The sequence below is a fragment of the Crocuta crocuta genome, unplaced genomic scaffold, assembly GCF_008692635.1.
Source record: "Crocuta crocuta isolate KB4526 unplaced genomic scaffold, BGI_CrCroc_1.0 scaffold196, whole genome shotgun sequence".
Taxonomy (NCBI): domain Eukaryota; kingdom Metazoa; phylum Chordata; class Mammalia; order Carnivora; family Hyaenidae; genus Crocuta; species Crocuta crocuta.
Window position 1 is genome coordinate 4,251,731 of NW_027531026.1, and position 8,039 is coordinate 4,259,769.

The following is an 8,039-nucleotide window of genomic DNA, read 5'->3' on the forward strand; positions in this document are numbered from 1 at the left end:
ATAAAATCATACTTAATACATCCTTTGCTTTTTACTTATTAATTTTAGAAAAATTAAATATTGGAATTATAGATTCTTTTTTAAAAGTTCTTATTTATTTTGAGAGAGAAAGAGACAGCCCAAGAGGAAGAGGGACAGAGAGAGAGGGGGAGAGAAAATCCCAAGCAGACTTCATACTGTCAGTTCAGAGGGCCATGCAGGGCTCACAAAACCATGAGATCATGGCCTGAGCAGAAACCAAGAGTCAGACACTTAACTGACTGAGCCACCCAGGTGCCCTGAGATTATAGAGATTTCTAAAAGGGTGCTGTAACTAAGTGCAAAAAATTAACATTTTTATTTGAAATATTAATTTCACACACAAAAAACGAGTGATACAAAGCTTTTCATGTTGTTATTGGGTTTTGTTTTGTTTTGTTTTCTTGTCATCATACATCTGGTTTAAAATCCTAAAATGCCACCTCAATTTCCATTGTCTGTGATGGTCTGGGTCGACCCTACCTTGTCAAAACCACAAGGAGGAAGTTAAGGAGGAAGTACTCTTTTTACACTTCATGTATGTAAGGACCAAATAATTTACTGAGAAGCCTCTGACATAGAAGATTAGAGATTTCAAAACGATCAAAACAAACATTATGACAAATTGTTGACCTGTAGATAACCCATAAGTAGACTAGAAAAGTTCCAGGGTCATCAAAGCCTTTGGTAAGACAGTAAAATATGGAGACCACGACTCCCATGAGCTGTTCAGCCTGTTCCAGTGGCTTAATGTGTAGTTTTCTCAACCCCAGTGGTCAACGGGTCCAACTTGCCAAACCAGGATCAACGAGGGCTTGAAACGTTCCTCTTTCCTTGGGAAGATGTGAAGCCACCTCCTGCTGGAGCGAGGTGTGAACCCTTTCTCCTTTGTCCTGGCTCCTCCCTCAAACAACTGTAAATATGTCAGTTTTCCTGGGTCTTTGGTATCAGTTTTGCTTTGTATTTAGTCTGCAGAAACTTGATCCTGGAAGTCTTGCATAGGATAGTAAGATGGGAAAAATGCCTCTCAGGTCAGGCGCCATGGGCTTAAAACTTCTAGTTCTTCTAGGCTTCCAACATTAAACTCTTTTCTGATATAAAATTTTTGCCACATAGATGGACTTATTGCCAAGCCTTCCCCAGCTTTTCAACCCCTTCATAAAGTCTATGTTTTTTTTTTTCCACAGGGTCCTCATTGGTGGGAACAACTCCAGAGGCATTCCAAGGTTGCACAACTCCCGCAGCCCCTAAAGAATGGCACAGTCATGGCCCCAATCTGTAAGGATCCCAAACCTGAAAGAAACAAGTCTCTTTGCACTAACTGCCCAGTTGGCATTTTTCTGACTTTGACTTTAGACCCATAGCCAGGCTTTCATTCTTCTTCAGAACAAAATTGCCGAGAGTGTATTTTGAAGAATATCAATGGAAATCACATAGTAAAAAAAAAAGTTCTGTGATCAAATAAAACAGTGAGCTAAACAAAATCAAACTGGTTTATTTATGGTAATACTCAGGTCTTTTACTATTTTATCATGCTTAGTGATTTTCTAAGGATGTTTCCCACGTTTATGGTTTAATTACTGAGGTTTTCGTCCTTTGCAAAGCTTGGGGAATCGAAACCCATAGTACATACTTTTGAAATGTCTATGTAACTAGTTTACTGGTGGGTTTAATTCAGTGTGGTTCAAACTTGAACTTCAAACATGAACATGAAAGTATTATTGTCTCCAGTTTCTTCCCAATCTGTTCCATGTCAAGTAATTAATTATTTTCCACCATCTTGTGGGCAATTCCACAACTTCATTATATGGCAGTCTCAAATCATACCCACAGCTTTCTCCTGCTCATTACCTGAAACGGAGTAGAGGCATGGTTAGTTGTTGACATGTGTAGAGCCCGAGCACGTGTGTGTGTGTGTGTGTGTGTGTGTGCGTGTGTGTGTGTGGTGATTCTGATTTTAGAATATCTCTCTTTTCTTAGCTGCTCCATTTCAAGGTTTCGCTCTTCTGGGTCTCATTGGCTATATAGTGGTTAAGAATTGGCCCTCTTTCAGGGCTTAACTATTCTAAAACTGAGAGTTGAGATGGGGAATAGGAGAAGGACAACTAGCTCTTTGACTGCTTATGGGCACAGTGCCCTTTTTATGGTTGTAGCTGATCTCTGGATAATGCCGATGAGCTATCCCCTGTGTGCTTGGCATGCTAAGTCTCAAAGGCACATGGGTAAGTTCGGTGCATTCTGTGAATCCTCCCCTATGCATTATTCCTTGAAGTGGGCTCTTCCTTAACAACCTTCTTCAACTACTACCCAGAAGTACACTGCTTCTTGTTTCTGGGATCATCTCATTGCACAGGCTATTCTCTAAGGTCAGGCATTAGCAGTATGATGCTAAGCTGTAGCTTCTATGATATTACAATCTGTAGGAGATCTACACATGCTTGTATAAAGATGAGAGTGAGTCTGCTAACTTGCACTCTTTCTAGCCTACCATCTTTCTTTCCAAATTCTCTTTCCTCTTAGTGGTAGGGTCAGGGCAGACCAAGAAAGCTATTGGCCTGAGCTGATAGTCAACAGCAGGATAAGTTGCCAGTCCTGCCTCCCTGGGGAAGAACAGAGAGAAAAGCCAGACACTCCCTTGTCTCAAGGCTGATTCTTCTTTCCCCTGGGGTGAGGATGGTGGTAGGTGATTGTCTTATATTGTCATTTTACCTCTCAAAAAGCCCTGGTGGCAGAATCTGTTCTCAGTGTTTAGCAGCCTACTTTAGAAGTCAGGTACTGGGGCTCCTGAGTGGCTTAGTTGGTTGAGTGTCTGACTCTTGCTTTCAGCTCAGGTCATGATCTTGCAGTTTGGGTATCGAGCCCCATGTTGTACTCTGGGCTGACAGCACGGAGCCTGTTTCGGATACTCTTTACCACTCTCTCTGCCTCTCCCCTGCTCATGCTAGCTCCCTCTCTCTCAAAATAAATAAATAAATAAACCAAAAAAAAAAGTCCAGTACTTAATCTCTTTGGTCCTGGCTTGGACTGAATCATCAGTTCTAAAGGAGACAGAAATGGCCCAATCAGTACATTGATTTATAAAATTGTAAAATCTTCACAGCAAGTAAGCCAGAAGCCCCAGTTAGTACATATATTGATAATAGTTGTTAGCTGCTTCTTTTGGTTTCTTTTTTCTTTCCTTTCCTTTTCACTGTTGTTTTCAAAGAGAGTGAGAATGAGGAACTCTAGGCAAGACTGTTAAGGCTAAGGATGTTAGATTAGAGCATGCAAGAGCTTAGCCAGAATCTTAATAGACAGATGTTCTGAAGCTCAGATGAAAATATTGATCAGAAGCTAGGCAGAGAAAAAAGAAACAGATTATAAAAATGAGGACATGGGACATGGAACATTCCAGATTTCTTGCTAAGAATCAGGGCTAGAATATATATAACATGTGCTTGTGGAATAGGACAGCAAATTCAGCTAAGAAATTTTCTGTGTTTTGTCCATATTCATATTCTGTGTGGGTAGTGATGCTTCTGGTTAAATAGGTACTCATTTAAAATATGCACCGTAATGAGTAGGATTATGGCAGTATCTGAAAAAGAGGAAAAGCAAGACCTGTCAGCTACGAGGCTGTGAGCTTTTATGTATTAGCAGGCCAGAAATCAGTTAAATGAAAATCAGTTTGTAGTAGTGTTCAAGTAGGTGGTAGCACTAAGTGGTAGCTCCCTGTGAGAGTCTGTTCACAAGGAATTGCTCAGATTTTCTGAGGCTTTTTATTTCCAAAGGCCCAAGAATGTTTGTTTTTTTCTGACCTAGGAACAGAATCACAGCCTCAAGTATGCTCAGTTATTAAATGGATTCTCTGATTCCTTTGTGGCAGGAATCCCTGCCGTATCCCTTTTGGTTCATTGCTTTAAAATTTCTTTAAAACCGTATTTATTTATTTTGAGACAGAAAGGAAGAGTTCAAGTCTGGGAGGGGTAGAGAGAGAGAGGGAGAGAGAGAGAATCCCAAGTAAGCCCTGTCCTGTCATCATGGCCACTCACAGATTCTAATTCTAGGTCTAAGGGTAGGGCTTCCTCCTCATTTATCTGTCTAATCACATCATTCATCCAACACATGTTTAATGAGCTATTACTATGTGCCGAGGCTCTTTGAGAACTTGGATTTAAGTTCTGTTTTTTTTCCACTATGGAGCACTAAGATGATAAACACTATGTGTCATTGAGAATTTTACTACATATTAGTGTCCAGCAGAGGAGAGATGAGGGGCTAGTAGTCAAGGTGGGTCTGATGGGAGTGTGAAGAGAAAGAGGGGTCCAAGTCTGGCATACTCTTGAATAGACTTAATTTGTTCCCTGTCTGGGATCTGGGGCCCAAACAGAGGAATTCTCTGGCAGACAGATTTGGGCACTCTTGAGATAACCTTCTACTTCTATTTCTTTGGAGTTTAGCAATCTGGAGACTGCCTAGGCTCGGTTTTGTTCCTTTGATAAAAATTCCCTTATGTGTATCTAAACTTAGAGATCTGAACTCAGAATGACAACTATGAGAAAAAGCTTTTTCAAGGATCTAAGATCTTTGGAGATTTATAACGCTTACTGAGTATGCAAGGCTAACTAAATTGAAGAAGGAAGAAAAACTGTATGACATCAGTTCTTTCCTTATAGGGTTTAAGCAAACTAATTACTTTTTACTGTGTGAAATTTAGAGTTACTGAAAATTGATTTGATGGAGATTACTACAGGGGAAAATACACTCCATCAGTGCTGCATTGAGGTGGAATTAGGAATTAGGCCACCTTTGTCTTCAGAACTTTCAATTTTCCTTTCAACACCCTTCTCTTTCAGGAACACCTGCCACCTCCCACGTCCACATGCCCAGGAATCAACTTCCTTTCTGTTTTCCTTAACAAAGCATGACTTGAAGCACAAAATCTTTCTATGTGCTGTAAATGATGGAAGAAGTTTCCATCTGATTCAGTTGTATTTTTATTTTAATATAGGATTAAGTCATGTCTTTTTTTTTTTAACATTAAATTGTGAAGTACAAGGACATAGGCTTTGGGAATCATTTTTATATGACAGGCTTCCAGATTCTTTGCAGAACCCTATTCTATTGTAGACAGCTTCCTGCCCTCTCTCCTTCTCTTCCAGATGTGTTAAATTTCTACTACTGTATCCTAGAGCCTATTGTAGCCACTAAGTACAGAGTAGGGAATGAGAGAGACATAGAACCCCTCATAGAGCTTTTATTCTTGTGGGTGGACAAAAACACCTAAATAAACAAATAAGCTATTTATTAGGATAAGTAATATAAAGAAAATAAAACAAGGTAATGGGTAGGAGGGCCTGTGGAAGTTATCAAAGTAGATGCCTCTGAGGAAGAGATAGTCGAGCTACCACCCCCCAAATGAAGGATAGGATAGAGATGCCAGCTATATGAAGATCTCTGTCAACAGTATGCCAGGCAGATGGGGAAAGTAGTGCCTAAGTTCTGAAGCAGGAATGATTTTGATGTGTTTGAGCCATAGAAAGAAGGTCAGTATGATAGGAACACAGTGAAAAGAGGGAGAATGGATTAAGATAAGGCTAGAGAGGAAAGTGGGGGCAGAATCATGTGGGCCTTTTAGTCCATGTGAGAAGTTTGGGTTGAAGTATGTCGAGCATCTATTGAAAACCAGCTATATTAATTCCTGGTGTTTCATTTTTCAAGGCAAAGATCATCAGCTCTCTGGAGAAGCTTTCACCATTCTATGTAATCTCTTCCTCTCGGAACATCTTTAGCACTTTCTGGGATGCTCATTTTTTGCCTGGCATCTTCTGCTGTTTTGGTTCATTAAACTTTCACCCTAGAGAGTGCAAGCTCAGTGAACTTTGGGTTGTGTTTGTAGGGATCACTGTTTTTCCCACAGTGACTTCCAGTGTCTTCTGCTTCCTAAACACTCAGTAATAATTGTTAATGAATTACTTAGTTCCCTGAGGTAGCTTTGAGAAAGAGAGTGGGTATACATTTTCATTTCAATCCATCACAGTGTCTAAGGTGATATCCTACACCTTTTTGCGTTTTCAAGTGAAAATTCATGTTGAATAAGTCCAGTTGTGGAGAATGTGTTTAATTACGGGATTGAGTGAAACAATGATTAAGCCAGAGTAGTTTGATTGACACGGACTTTATCAGGGTCTTAATAAACTAAAGTAACATTTAGCTACAAATAAAGCTTTTAAGCACATGACTAATATGATAAAACTGTGGATTAAATAGAGTATTGAATAATCTAGAAGCTGTAAATTTATGGGGCATATTAACAGTGAACACACGTTTAAAATAATGTTAAGAAAACATTTTTCTAATATTACATTTTTCTGTTTCACATCATCACTGCATGGATAATTGATTCACTGTTTTGACTATAAATTGTTTCCATGTTTCAGTTTTCCTACCATAAGTTATAGTAAGAACATCTGTGTGGACTCTTTCACTCTGCCCCATGGATTTGCAGTCTAGACCCAGGTCCACCGTTACAGTTGAGCATCATAGGAAAGCTATTCAATCTCCTTGATTGTTTAGATTGCTCTTCTTAGTACCTGTTCTCATGCTTTGACGTGCAGCATTTGCATTCGTACACAGTTTCTGTATCAGAACCCTTTTGCCTGAATAATTTTTGCTTTAGTGCCCAGCTGTTTGTTGACTGTTGCAGCTGTGAGATGAGATGCTCACCAACAACCCATAATAATGCTAAACCAGTACTGCTGGATAGCAGTTTGCAACTCTAAGTAACTATCTATTGCAACTCGCAGTAACTACTCCTATTGAGATTCATTACAAAGGGTATCCATAATGCCCTGTATTTGGAATTAGGAGATATAAGATCTAATCCCCTCTCTACCTTTAAGCCATTCAATCAGCATTTATTTTAATTTTTTTCGTCCGTAAAATCAGCGGTGAGGTGGTGTTGGACTGCTAATTGCTAGTCTTTAACTTCCTATCTGGTTTGAAACATCTAAGAATGCTGTACTACTTTAAAAATCTCTAGCGCAGACGGGCGTTTGCACGTTGCCGATGATACGGTCTGGCCTTGGGGGGTTTACTTTTAAGCCCTGGGCGTAATTGCCAATCTCTGTTAGGGTTAACCACGTGTCAGATGTGGCGTTGCGACTCACACAGGATCTCATTCATCTAATCCTTCTAACAACTGTACGAGGTAGGAACGAACCGTCGTTTATAAATGAGACAGTTTACCTAGATGTTGACCTTAGTCTCTGTTTATAAGTAGATACGTGTAGTGTGCTCATTTCTAATGTTCCGTCAATTAATGAGCAAATTCTCACCTGAACATCATCTCAGGGGGTGCTTCAAAGTTTAAACAAATGTCCATAGGTAAGGAACAGGAATCAGTAGTAAATGGGTTTTCTTCCCGGAAAGAAAACCGGGAATTGCTTATAGAGGAGTACCCAGGGCGGGGTAGCCGTCAGTCTGGGGGTGAGGGTGGGGTGTCCTTGTGCCAAAGGGACGCACTAGAAAGTTCAGTCAAGGAGTACAACTAGAAGGCGCGAGCCGTGCACTTGGCTCTTGCCGCACCAGCGGATCAAGCCTCCTGGGTTCGAGCGCGCAGACAGGTCAGCAGAGGCGCCTCGCTGCCGGAGCAGTCCATTAGGGATGGTCAAGGCAGGGTATTCTCGACTCCGGAGCCCGGACCTGGCTGCCCGCTGCGCAGATGAGGGCGCGCTGCCTGGGGCAGCCACCCCCGCTCCGCTGGTCAGGTGAGCGCAGCCCGGGGAGCCGCGAGTCCTATTNGAAGCCTGGGGACGCGAGCCAGAGGCAGAGCGACGGCGTGCGAGAGCGACCGGCGGCGACCGGAGGGCGCGCGCGGATGGCGGTGTCCGCAGAGCTAGGTAGGTTGTGGTTGGGGGAGTGTGCTGCGAGCATTGCAGGGCTGCGAGGGAACGCCGCGGCACGCGCAACGCGCGGGCGGCTGCTCCCGCACCTGTTGCTGGAGGTGGAGGCGTGGGCGCGGGAGGCGGCGCGTGCACCCG